Source organism: Hylobates moloch, unplaced genomic scaffold, assembly GCF_009828535.3.
Source record: "Hylobates moloch isolate HMO894 unplaced genomic scaffold, HMol_V3 SCAFFOLD_5, whole genome shotgun sequence".
In the NCBI taxonomy this organism is placed as follows: Eukaryota; Metazoa; Chordata; class Mammalia; order Primates; family Hylobatidae; genus Hylobates; species Hylobates moloch.
This window is the reverse complement of record NW_026652280.1, coordinates 3,903-16,756: the sequence shown is the minus strand read 5'-3', so window position 1 is coordinate 16,756 and position 12,854 is coordinate 3,903. Positions and strand designations below refer to the sequence as shown.

General features: G+C 39.4%; 1 long non-coding RNA gene across 1 annotated transcript; it reads left to right on the top strand.

Moving 5' to 3' along the window:
* Window positions 1-2,437: 2,437 nt before the first annotated feature.
* Window positions 2,438-2,875, top strand: LOC131383481 (uncharacterized). Its single transcript, XR_009213534.1, has 2 exons — window positions 2,438-2,488; window positions 2,585-2,875. It is a non-coding gene; the product is annotated as an uncharacterized LOC131383481 (long non-coding RNA).
* Window positions 2,876-12,854: the final 9,979 nt, after the last annotated feature.

The following is a 12,854-nucleotide window of genomic DNA, read 5'->3' as shown; positions in this document are numbered from 1 at the left end:
GTTAGGGGTTAGGGGTTAGGGTTAGGGGTTAGGGGTTAGGGTTAGGGTTAGGGTTAGGTTTAGGGTAATGTAAATTCACATTACTACTAATATTAAATTATTATTTATATTACACTATTCCTTAATGTAAAGGCTATTAAGACATGTTTGTCTTCAAAGAATGGCCTTGGTTTCTGTGGGCAGTGTCTCCTTGTGGAAAGATAGTGCGTTCCTGCTAAGTCATGTTCAAAACGGGCCTCTAGGAGCCTCAGGCTGCAGCAGCAGCCTCTCCTCTACATCTTTCACTGCCTCATACTGTTGTTGACTTTGTAAGCTTTTTTCGGTCTGGTTTTATCAACAGAGCTAGTATTTCATGAGGTTCTACTACGTAACTGGTTCCAGAAAGCTAAATGCCTTTTGTTTGTTATTATTCACTAAATACAAATCACAACTCTCTTCTCATTACTCACACAATAGAATTTAGCTGAGGGAGATTGAGTGACTTTCCCAGGGTCACACAGCTACTAAGAGCAGAGTCGTGTTTAGATTCATGTGGGAAAACTGAACACAGAAATGAACCAGTGGAAACATCCTACATTCCAAAAGCCTACTCAAGCCATTTGTTCTTATTTTAAGGAAAATCTTTATGCTAATTTTAAACTCCAAATACTCATGAATGGCAGAAATTTACAGATTTGATTCTGATGTAAGAAATGATGCTCACCAGCTGGTTACTGCTACCACTCCACAACCCTGAGCTTACTGGACAAATGTCTAAGCGTCGTGGTTAGTGGGGACAATGTTGGTGGAGTCTGAAGTTGTCATGCAGTGACTCACTCAAGTTTAGGCAGATTTGGTGATATATGACACAGACATGCAAAGAAATGCCGTAGCTGGCACACACAGGCTGGCTCTGGGAGATGCAGATGGAGCACGTCACCCAAAATAGAGCCAGACAGATGTCCTTAAGGAAGGAGCAAAGGGGCTGCATCTTAAAGAATGAAGAAGGGATTTGTCATGAGAGATGGGGCAGGAAGTTCTTGAGAGGCAGAGGGAGAGCATGAGAATGTTGGGAAGGGAGGAGAGATTCTCACACATCTGGAAAGCTGACAATCCATCAGCATGTCCAGAAGGAAAATAAGGAGGAGCAGAAATAGATGAGGCTGGATACAGAAGCAGGGCTGAAGCTGTGTCGATTGTGGTAAAGAGTCGTGATTCTATCTAGAAGGCAATAGGTAGCATTCTAAAGAGAGATCTTTTAAAACAAGAGTCAGCAAATATTTTCTGCAAAGGGCTAAATGTTAAATATTTTAAGTTTTCCAAGCCATATGGTCTCTCTCTCAATGACTCAGCTCTTCCATTATACCATGAAAGTAGCCAGAGACATTATATAACACATGTATTGGCTGTGTCCCATTACAACTTTACTTACAAATGCAGACTGTGTCAGACATAGTCCATACATGGTAGTTTGCCACACCCTGTTTTAGAAAGCTCAGGTTTATGATGTGATGGAGAATGCCTACAAGAGCTCGTTTTAAATGGTAGAGTGAACATACACTGGAATTCTATCCTGCTTGACCCAAGCTCTTGATAGCTAAAGGTAGAAAAGATAGATAGTAAATAGATAGATAGATGATAGGCAGGTAGATAGATGATAGATAAAGAAAATACATAGCTGTTCCAGAAAACAGAAATGGATAACTTCATGAACCAAAAGCAGAGTAATATACTTTAGAAAGGAAGCAGGCCAGAAAACCCACAGTTGCAAAGCAAATAGAATTTCCAACTGCCTCTTGTAGCCCCTTCCTGGAAGTAGTCATAGCCCAGGGTGTTCAACTTCTTCCTCTGTTTTTTTGTTTGTTTGTTGTTTGTTTTTCTGTGGGGTTTTTGTTGTTGTTGTTTGCTTTTTTTTTAAAAAAAAATTCCCTTTCCCTGCTTTTTTGTCACAGCAGCCTTTGTCACTTCAAACACCACAAGTGTTCTTTAAAAAAAATTATATCGACCTTTCAATTAAAATGCAACATGTCTGAAACTTGGTATCTGGAGAGGTGAGATGGACAAAGGAGCCCTTGTTACTGCACATTTTCATTCTCCAAACTTCACCTTGCACACAGTAACAGACAATGCACAAAGCCACTTCCTTATGGACTGAAATTCTGAAATCCTTTTATGCCTGGCCTTTCCATCCCTCAACTTTCCCTCTCCCACACTGTGAATGATTGTATTGGACATTTCTGTTTTAATCTCAGTGACAGGGAACACAGGTAGCTCTAATATAGCTGTGAACCAGATGCTTCTGTTTCTAGCACGTATTTATTTTGCAGCAAATATTAACATCCATGATTTTTCACTGTCTTTTGAAAATAATTAGGCAATATCTCATCTGAGGTAGGATGTTTCTAGTGGTTGTGTTCTGAGGGAGAAAAACTAATCTGTTCTCTTTCCACTGCATTCTAGGAACAGTAAGAGGACCTTGTGCATGAATAATTTGTTTCCACACTACAGAGTGAGTAATAAGCAGATTAGTAAAAACAATTCTGCTTCACTTCAATAACAGCCTCCTCCAACTCGTTTTTTCTCAACAAACTTATTTTTCCAGCAGAAGAATCCCAGACTTCTTAGAGGACCCAGTGACTTTTTGCACCTTAAATCTGTGAAATCCTCGTGTTTTCTTCTGCCGTATCCATAGTTCAAACAAAGATGAGGCAAAGCTAGATGCATTCCTGAAGGAACCAAAGAAATTCCTCTCTTTCTTTCACTGGAATGAAATGAATTCTCTAGACCATCAGTTCTAACCTTCAAAAACCAAACTGTTTGTGAGATCTCCTTCAAATACTGCTGTAGACCCCAGTGTTTATTCATTAAAATTTTTAAATATTTGTTTTATTTGGAATCAAAGTATTTGTAATTTTATTATTTGTATTAATATAAGGGAGAAATGTTTAAATCTGTCTATGCCATATGTGCCTCTCGCTTATTGCCCAATTAACTGTAGCCTCAGGCTAAACTTTGGTTTCTGTCTTTAATTTTTGTCAGAAGAAATGTAACTGATCTCAAAACATCTGCTTTTATTGTAGGGACTCGTGCTGCCATCTCCATTCCTCTCTCTTTTCTTGCAATCTGGGTGGAAGTTCTTTAATATGAACATTTCAACCACCTTCACTCTACCATGTCCACTATCAGCACATTCAAACTTATCCAGCCAAGGCTGTCGTCTTAGGCCAGGGATTTTTTAGGGTCTATTTTGCTGTGATGTGGCTGGCACCCCTTTGACTCACTGTATCACCCCATGGTTCTTTTCATTTTAGGAGCCCAAGAGGGCAGAAAAAGAAGTAGGTGAGCAATTAAACACTGAGTCAGGAGCGTCTCCCCTTGTGTTAAGCAATGTTGTAGAACATCGTGTTTAGTAAGCTCCTAGCAGATGAGCCACGTGGCTGCCGAGCACACATGCCTGCTTGCTGCTGTGAGCTCAGACACCATCATCATTAGTCTTTTCCACCTCTGGAGGGAATTGTAAGGGCCACTTAATAACCTGTAAATCATAGAGAGTTAAAGGTGTTTCCCTAAAACACTCGTGACAGAATGAAAGGTGAGGAGTGTTAGCCACAGGTCAAAAGTGCAGGAAAGTCTCTCAGTGTGGGTTGTTGAAGAAATGCAGGTCTTTTTTCTTTTGGAAGTCTCCCTAGAATGGGGTCAAGGACTCTGCCCATTCTAGGATGAAAAATTGGGATATTAGACAACCTCAGATATTTATCCCAAGCCTTCATTTTGGGCTCTTAATTAGTTTGTTCATCCATCACAATCTCAAATGCTAAGAAGGGCATTTGAATCTCTCCACAGTCCAAATCAGCACCGTCTTTTAAAGTTGCATTTCTTATTATTCTCACCTGATATACCTTATTTATCCCACACCCACTCCTATAACATACCGTGCTCACTGTTATCTTTGAGACGACACTTGAATGTTACTCAGCCTGGAGCGCTCTTCACATGTCTTGTCCAGATCCAGTTCAGACTCATTCTTCAGCCTTGCATCAGTCAGTGGGGGCTAGGTTAAGCTGTGGTGACAAACAACCTCCAAATTTCAGTGGCTCAAAAGTCTTCTTCCTCATTTATTTACATCTCATCACGGGCCAGGTGAGAGGTAGCTCTGTGCTGTGTCATCCTAACACAGGAATCCAGACGGAAGGAGGGACCATTGCTATAGAAAAGAGAAAAAAGCCTGAAGAATGGAACTCTGTTTCTTGGAGATTTCTCCTGAAAAAGTCACGTTATTTCTTCTCACCTCCACTGACCAAAAAAAAAAAAAAAAAAAAAAGTCTTGCGGCCATGCGAAAATTTAAGTAGGTGGGATGGAACAGGCAGATGCATTCATAAAAAATGAACTGAAAATATGTGGAGAACAGCACCAGTGACTATCATGAATGCCAACATGCATCCCTAACAACCCAGTGCTGTTACCCTCCAAACTTTTTGTGTCTTGCAAAGTATTAGAACTTCATATCTGAAGCCATACCACTCAGAGGGAATGAAAAATACATAATGACATCTCCTTTAGGATGTCCTTAGGGAATTCAAGGAAAAGAAGTTAAATAATTTAAAAGTGCTTTTGGGTACAGCTATTTAGCACTAGACAGTAAGATTAGACATAGATCGTAAAGATAATAATAGGGTTAGGGATAGGATTAGGATCTGGGTCAGAGTCAGGGCCGGAAGTATGGTTAGAGGTGGGGTCATGGTCAGGGTCAAGATCAAAGTCAGGGTCAAAGTAAGGCTCAGAATTAGGGACCAGGGTGGGGATCAGGATTTAGGTTCAGGGTCAGAGTCTCGGGACAGGGTTAGGGTTCGGATTAGAACCAGAGCTTTGTTCTCTTCAGGACCCGCCCGAGGGTGGGTCACCATGGCTTTGGAGCACCTGGTAGTGTGGCGTGTCCACAGTGAAGACGAGTTTCGTTGTCCTTAAGACTGACCTGGGGAGCCGTGGCTGCAGGCCATTGAGGAAGGTGAGGCAAAAGCTTCCTGTCTGCTCCCCGTGTGCTGAGGAGGGAGCTCTGCCATGGGCAGAGTCTTGTTTCACAAAAGCATCCCTTCCTTGAGGCTTCGGCTGCTGATCGCTGCTCATCATCATAACGTGCCATAACATATGGTAAGATTTGGGTTTGTTTCTGGGGAGAGATCTTGGTATAGAGAAAGGAGAAATGCTTAGAGCCACCATCAGGACAGTTGGTACGAAAGCTGGGGGTAGGCAGAGGCTGGAGGAAACATGTGCACCCCCTGTAAACACTTTTATTCATGTTTTAATTGCTCAGTTTTTTTTACAGTGTTAAATTAGTAAAAATAGATTGAAAAATTAAAAAGTAAACATATTAAAACTTGCAACACTATTTAAGCTTAGATATATTATTTGTACCTCATCATTTTTTATTTTGTTGAGAAAGTCTAAGGTTAATTGGCAGCATATTTCTAATAGTAGATAGAATAATGTCTTTTTTATAAACATTGACATCCTACATTACATGTGTGGACCCTGAAAATCTGAGACAGTTCTCAGATTTTTTAGAAAGTTTATTTTGCCAGTCTTGAGGATGTGCACCCATGATGCCTCCTCAGGAGGTCCTGACAACATGGGCCCAAGGTGGTCGGGGCACAGCTTGGTTTTATACACTTTAGGAAGACATGAGACATCAATCAATATGTGTAAGATGTACATTGGTTCAGTCCAGAAAGGTGAGAAGGCCAGATGGGGGCTTCCAGGTCATAGGTAGGTAAGAGACAAATGGTTTCATTCTTTTGCATTGCTGATTACTCTCTCCAAATAAGGCAATCAGGTATACATTTATCTCGGTGGGCAGATGGGTGTCTTTGGATAGAATGGGAGGCAGATTTGCCCTAAGCAGTTCCCAGCTTGACTTTTCCCTTTAGCTTAGTGATTTTAGGTTCCCAAGATTTATTTTCCCTTCATAAGGTTTTCCTATGAGCATTAATTATTCACTGTGTTTTTTTTTTTTTTTTTTTGAGACGGAGTCTCACTCTGTCGCCCAGGCTGGAGTGTAGTGGCGCAATCTCAGCTCACTGCAAGCTCTGCCTCCCAGGTTCCTGCCATTCTCCTGCCTCAGCCTCTCCGAGTAGCTGGGACTACAGGCGCCCGCCACCACGCCCGGCTAATTTTTTGTATTTTTAGTAGAGACGGGGTTTCACCGTGGTCTCGATCTCCTGACCTCGTGATCCGCCCGCCTCTGCTTCCCAAAGTGCTGGGATTACAAGCGTGAGCCACCGCGCCCGTCCTCATTGTGTATTTTATTACACAAATAAGGCACAGATTTTTAAGAAATCATTAACTTCATGGCTACCTATATAGACATAATTACCTAGAACCTCAACTAAATTTGCAAACATTCCAGAGTTTGGGTTTCCAATAATTCTTTGTGATTCTTTAAAAGGTAAAGTATTTTTTTCCCATAAAACATAGCAACATCTAAAATCACCCGTAGAATGTCCTGCCATTTTTGTTTCTCTAGTTTCCTCATTTTATGCAAAGCCTCGCGGAGGAAATTGACTTTGAATATCCTTTTACACTCTTCTGTTTTAGAAAGCATTGTGGTAAAACATTGAATCATCATGGTCATAAGTTCTGTTCACATTCTTTCTTTCTTTGAATATTTTTTCCCAGTGGCCAATATTTGATTCTGTTGTATTATGGCTAAAAGGTAGGCATGGGAACAAAATAAAGACAAGAAATCTTTGGAATAAGTGATCCCATCGCAATGAATCAATTTGCCATTGGAACATATTTTCACGAAGTCACCCTTCTGAAAATATTTAGCCATGAATGGAAACAGAGTCTGTATGGTTAATATTTTTCCTGGTCTAAGGTGAACAGCATTTTAGAGAATGAACCCAGGACACAACCACAGCACAAGAAAAAAATATGATAATTAAGTTTACACATCTGTGTTACTACTGTAACAGAAAACATGTAAGGAACATTTGTTTTGCTTTATGTATCAGTCTGCAATGTTTAATTTTTTTGTGTCATAAATGCTCTTATTTAAAAAAACAGGACTAGTTAACAGTGTCAATTACTAGTAATTCATGGTATAAATAATTAAACAAGGAAGTATTAAAAAACAGTGTTTTAAATAAAGTTTTATTTTACATCTTTTTTTTTACTTACACAGAGATTGTCAAAAAATAAAAAAGCCGAGATTTCCCATGTAGCCGCAAGCTAGTTTCCTCTTATTAACATCTTCTATCGGTGTGTCTCACATGGCTCATTAATATCTTACATAATTTGTCACAGTTAATGAACCAACACTGATAGACTATTATTAACTAAAGTTCATATTTCATTTGGATTCCCTTAGTTCTGTCTTCCCCTGACCCAGGATCCCATCCAGGATCCCGCATGACATGTAGTCATCACGTAGACTCTTCCTGGCTGTGACAGTGTGTCAGGCTTTCCATCTCATGATGACCTTGATAGTACTGAGGAGGATTGGTCAGGAATTTTGTAGAATGTCCCCCATTGCCACTTCATGTTCTCAAGGTGAACTGTCACCTTTGATGTTCACTTGGATCGTTTGGCAGAGCTACCGCTTGTCAGGTTTCTCCACTGTGAAGTTATTTTTCCTCCTGTCCATACTGCATGTGTTCTTTTGGAGCAAGTCACTATGCAGAGCCCACACTTACGGAGTGAGGAGTTGGCTCCACCTTCTTGATGGCTGAGTGTCTACATCAACTATTTGGAATTCTTTTGCAAAGGAGATTTCTGTGCAACTCCATTTGCTTATTCACCTATGTATACAAATACAGACACCTAGATAATTACTTTAAGCTTTAGTTATTATTCAACACTGCAGCATTATGTTGCACAATTCATTCCAGTGTTGGCCATCGGTAGCTGTTTTTATTGGCTCTTATTTTTCTTTGATATATTTTATTTTTTTTTAGTACTTACTTACTTTCTGATACTTCCAGATTATCCTGGCTCCTTTATTTACTGTCCCAGTTCTAGTATCAGACATTTCTTCAAAGAGCCTGATTCCTTTCAGAATGGCAGGAAAACTTACATCTGGCTGCTGAATGAGCACATTGTATCTTGTCCCTCATTAGCAATGCTAGGAAGTACATGTGTGTATCTAACCTACCTACACACACCTAATTATAAAGTTTTCTATGTAGAACTGTGCGTATCTGTATTAAACTAAACATAAGTTTACGTTGATGTCTCCACCCCTGATCTACTATAACAGGGATCATTCTAGCCTTCTCGCCTTGCTAATTTGGAACCTCCCACTTCAACAGTGAGAAACCTGGTTCCCACCATCTGCGACTTATGTAAGTCATTGTTTTATTCCAGATACAGACACTGGTTTTACAATTGTTCACAATTGCTTCTGTTGGAAAGAACTTTATAAAATGGAATCCAGTGATGAAGTATAGTTCATTTGCCTTCAGCCTACAGATTCTATTCATTTTCAAAGTGACTTAGGCCAACACCATTTTCCCTGCACCTTCAGTGAGTTTTTACCTACATTTGTGTCTCAGTCCATTTTGTGCTTCTGTAACAGAATACCTGAGGCTGGGTAATTTATACGTAAAAAAGGTTCATTTGGCTCCCAATACTGGTTGCTGGAAAGTCTGAGATTGGGCAGTTGCATCTGGTGGGGCCTCAGTCTTTTTCACCTCATGGTGGAAAGTGGAAGGGGAGCAAGGGGTGCACCAGAGATCACATAGCAAGAGCGACAGCAAGAGGGAAGCCAAGGAAGCCAGGCTCTTTTTAACTAGCTACTCCTGCAGGAATTAATCCATTCCTGTGAGAGCAGAGCTCACTCACCCCCATGGAGGACATTAATCTATTCATGAGGGATCCATCCTCATGACCCAAACACCTTCAACCAGGCCCTACCGCCCCACACTGCCACGTCGGGGTCAAACCACACCCAAACCATAGTAATTTGTAGCATAGTTAAATTCTTTTTCACATGAAGTATTCTGTGCTGGGATACTCCACATCCTGAGTAATTTTATTTAATTTGAATAGAGTTTGATTTAACCATTTGGCTGTAAAATTCTGCATATTTTGACAAATGCATTGTGGCAGGTAACCCACTATTAAAGTATCATATGGAATGCTTCAAAACCCCACCCCATGGAGCCAATGGCCTCCAATCTGTGTAGTTTGCCTTCTCCAGAATCTCACTAAATAATGTCACACTGTGTGTGTCCTCCTCAGACTGTCTTCTTCCGCTTAGCAATGTGCATGCAAGATTTACTCATGTCTTTGTGTGAGTTGATAGCTTGTTCCTTTCTATGGCTAAATAGTATTCCATCGCATCAATGTACCACAATGTGGTTATGCATTATGGGGAGCAAAACCTTCCTCTTCTAACTTTGTTCCAGGGTTGGAGACCTTCAAATTAACTGACAATAGATACATTAGGAGGAGAGACACTACTTGGCTTCTTGTTCCATAAGTATCATTGTGGGACAAACAAAACTCAGCAGATGGCAGGATCCAGTTTACAAAGAGGTAAAAATGCCCCAAACAAGAAACAAGACTAGAACCTGATAAACCACAAGGGCTAAAGTTTTCCGTCTTAAAAAAATTTTTTGAGACAAGGTCTGGCTCTGTTGCCCATGCTGGAGTGCAATGTTGCAATCTCGGCTCAATGCAACCTCTACCTCCTGGGTGCAAGCAACCCTCCCTCCTCAGCCTCCTAATTAGCTAGGACTACAGGCATATGCCACCATTCCCAGCTAATTTTTGTATTTTTAGTAGAGACGGGGTTTTGCCATGTTGTCCAGGCTGGTCTTGAACTCCTGGCCTCACAAAGTGCTGGAGTTATAGGTGTGTGCCGCCATGCCTGGCCATATTATAGTTTTCCATTGAAACATAAAATTTCTCTCTGTAGTAGCCATCATTTCTGATCAAAGATAACAAAAGTTAGATTATTCTTGTTTCAAAAATAAGTCTAGCTTTGTTAGATTTTGCCTGATTATTTACGTAAGTGCAGCAAGAACAGGAGATGACCACACAGGTGCTTTCAAGCTTCTTTGCTGGAAGTTTTCATACAGAATCTCAGATTGGACTTTTAAAGGCCTTACTGAGGCTAAAAGCCAAGCCAAGAACATACTATCAAATATCAGTTTCAGTCCTTATAGCTTTGTGTGAATTCCTTTCTTCTTGAGGCCCCCAAAATATCCCCAAATTCCTGGGCCTACTAGGAAATGACCTTCCTTACTAATCTGTAAGGCTGTGAACCCTGTAATTTAGGTATCAGGCTGGCTTTTCTCAGAGTGCTTTGTTAGCATTGGCTCCATAAAAGTCAACCTTGGTTCCTTAAAATTGCTGGTCATAACTGATCTTAGGTACACTATTCCTAAATATGATATTCCAGTAAAAGCCTTGATAATATAACCAAAGTTTCCAAGTATGTACTGTTATAAGGTGAACAGATTTTTATTGGACTTTTGCTAACAACTATATTGTCATGAAAATACGAGTATTCAGTAAGAATCTTAAAATTCTGGAGAAATCAGGCAGGGAAAAAAGATAAATGCTTCATTTCTTTTTCCAAAAGTATAATATAATAAATTGTTGTGAGTTATATTAGCTTAAGAGAAAAAGATTTCTTAAATCCAGAAACTAGAACATTAAAGAACCAGCAGTGCTCCAAAAAAGCTATAAAATTATAATCAATTTTCATCAGTTCATTCAGTGCCATGTTGTCAATTCCAGTCTTGCTGGATCTTGGGTTAGCAGTGTCATGAACCCATCGATTTCTCAACTAGACTTCTGGAGATCTTCACTGAGTCAAGTGGATGGTCTTAAATTTATTTAAGCAATATAATCAGAAGCCTATAACCAGAGTACCTGTCATGGGCTTTTCCGTGTGTCTCAGAGGGAGTCCTGTGTTGGAGACAAACATTCTGACGTGTAGCTGATTGCAGGAGCTTTCAAGAAAGTATCAGGGGGAAATAATATCTAAATGCCAAAGAGTGTGAAATGGCTGTGATGAAAGGTCTGATGAGAGTTCATTATACCACAACTGACAAGGATATTAGATTTTTTTGGTGGCATACAACGTTTAACATAATAATTGAAATTATGACTCATAACGCTATACCAGCACATAGCATGGATAAGGAGGTCATTGACAAATTTCCAGTAATTTTATACAATTTCTGAAAACTTAACATTTTAGCCATACAAATATAACCCAGGGAAGGTTAGGTATCTCTTTTTATTTGTATATTTTATATGGTTTTTCTTATAAAAAATATGTCCTACTTTACTTGCAAAACATGCCCTGCTTATCTTGCGTACTTTTCTTTTTCTTTCTTTTTTTTTTTTTTTAGACGGAGTCTCACTCTGTCGCCCAGGCTGGAGTGCAGTGGCGCAATCTCGGCTCACTGCAAGCTCCGCCTCCCGGGTTCATGCCATTCTCCTGCCTCAGCCTCTCCGAGTAGCTGGGACTACAGGCGCCCGCCACCACGCCCGGCTAATTTTTTGTATTTTTAGCAGAGACGGGGTTTCATCATGGTCTCGATCTCCTGACCTCATGATCCGCCTGCCTCGGCCTCCCAAAGTGCTGGGATTACAAGCGTGAGCCACCACGCCCGGCCTCTTGCGTACTTTTCATAGAGTTGTTTCTAGTTTTTAATACTTAGTAATCTCTATTTTCCAGAGAAACTAGGAGGTAGACAATTTTAAACTGTCATGCATTAGCATTCTATAGTAGATTAGAAAATGTATGAGTATACCATCTCCCAACATCTAGAGGGATGTGTTTCTTCATTGTACAATTTCTCAGTGTGGTAGACAAAAATATGTTTATTAACAGGCCAAAATATCTTTAGTCTCTCTGTAAAAACAAGAAGCCAAAAGTATATAAACTTGAATTACTTATGTTCAGTAATGTTTTAGTATTGTATCTTATTTATAAATGATCTAGATATTCAATGCAAATCTTTTACTTAGCTTAACTTTAAGGTTAAAAATTACCAAAAGTATTTTGGAAACTATTATTAGGCAGATTTACTGCAAAAAATTATTATTGAAATAATGCTTTTCACAAGAATGACAATTAGAATCAAATCTATAAGTTTAAGATTTTAAATATCTAGTAAGTATAATATTAGCTTATTTGAGTAGAACTCAAACAGAATAGAAATTTGTTCTATATTTAATAGTGATAACTCTGAAGACATAGTTGTTTTATTACACAAAAAATATAAAATTAATCTTATTTAACTAAGTTTTATCGAAATTGTGTTAACTTGAAAAACATTTGGATCAGTTCCTATATTTATTGGAGTTTGGGGAATATTTATTTATAAATGCTTGTTTTTTTTTCCAAGCCAAGTTACAATAGAGTACTTTTAGAGGATTTTATATGTGAATTTTGCAATGCTCTCCAAAGTGAAGAAAAATCACATATACATAACATACATTAATATACATACAAACACAAATAGAGGTCTCATAGCTTTCATCCTGAAATATTAGCCATGAATCAGGCATAAATATTCTGATGGTTAATTTTAGACATCTGCTTGATTGATTAAGAGACACTAACATAGCTGGTAAAGCACAATTTCTGGGCATATCTGTGAGTGTGTTTCTGGAAGACACTGAAATAAAGAAGATCCACCCTGACACAATGTGGATGGGCACTGATATGGTTTTGCTGTGTCCCCACCCAAATCTCATCTTGAATTGTAGTTCCTATAATCCCAACATGTTGAGGGATGGACCCTGTGGTAGGTGATTGAATCATGATAGTGAGTGAATTCTCATGGTCTGATGGTTCTATAAGTGGCTTTTCCCCTTTTGCTCAGCGCTTCTCCTTACCGCTGCCATGTGAAGA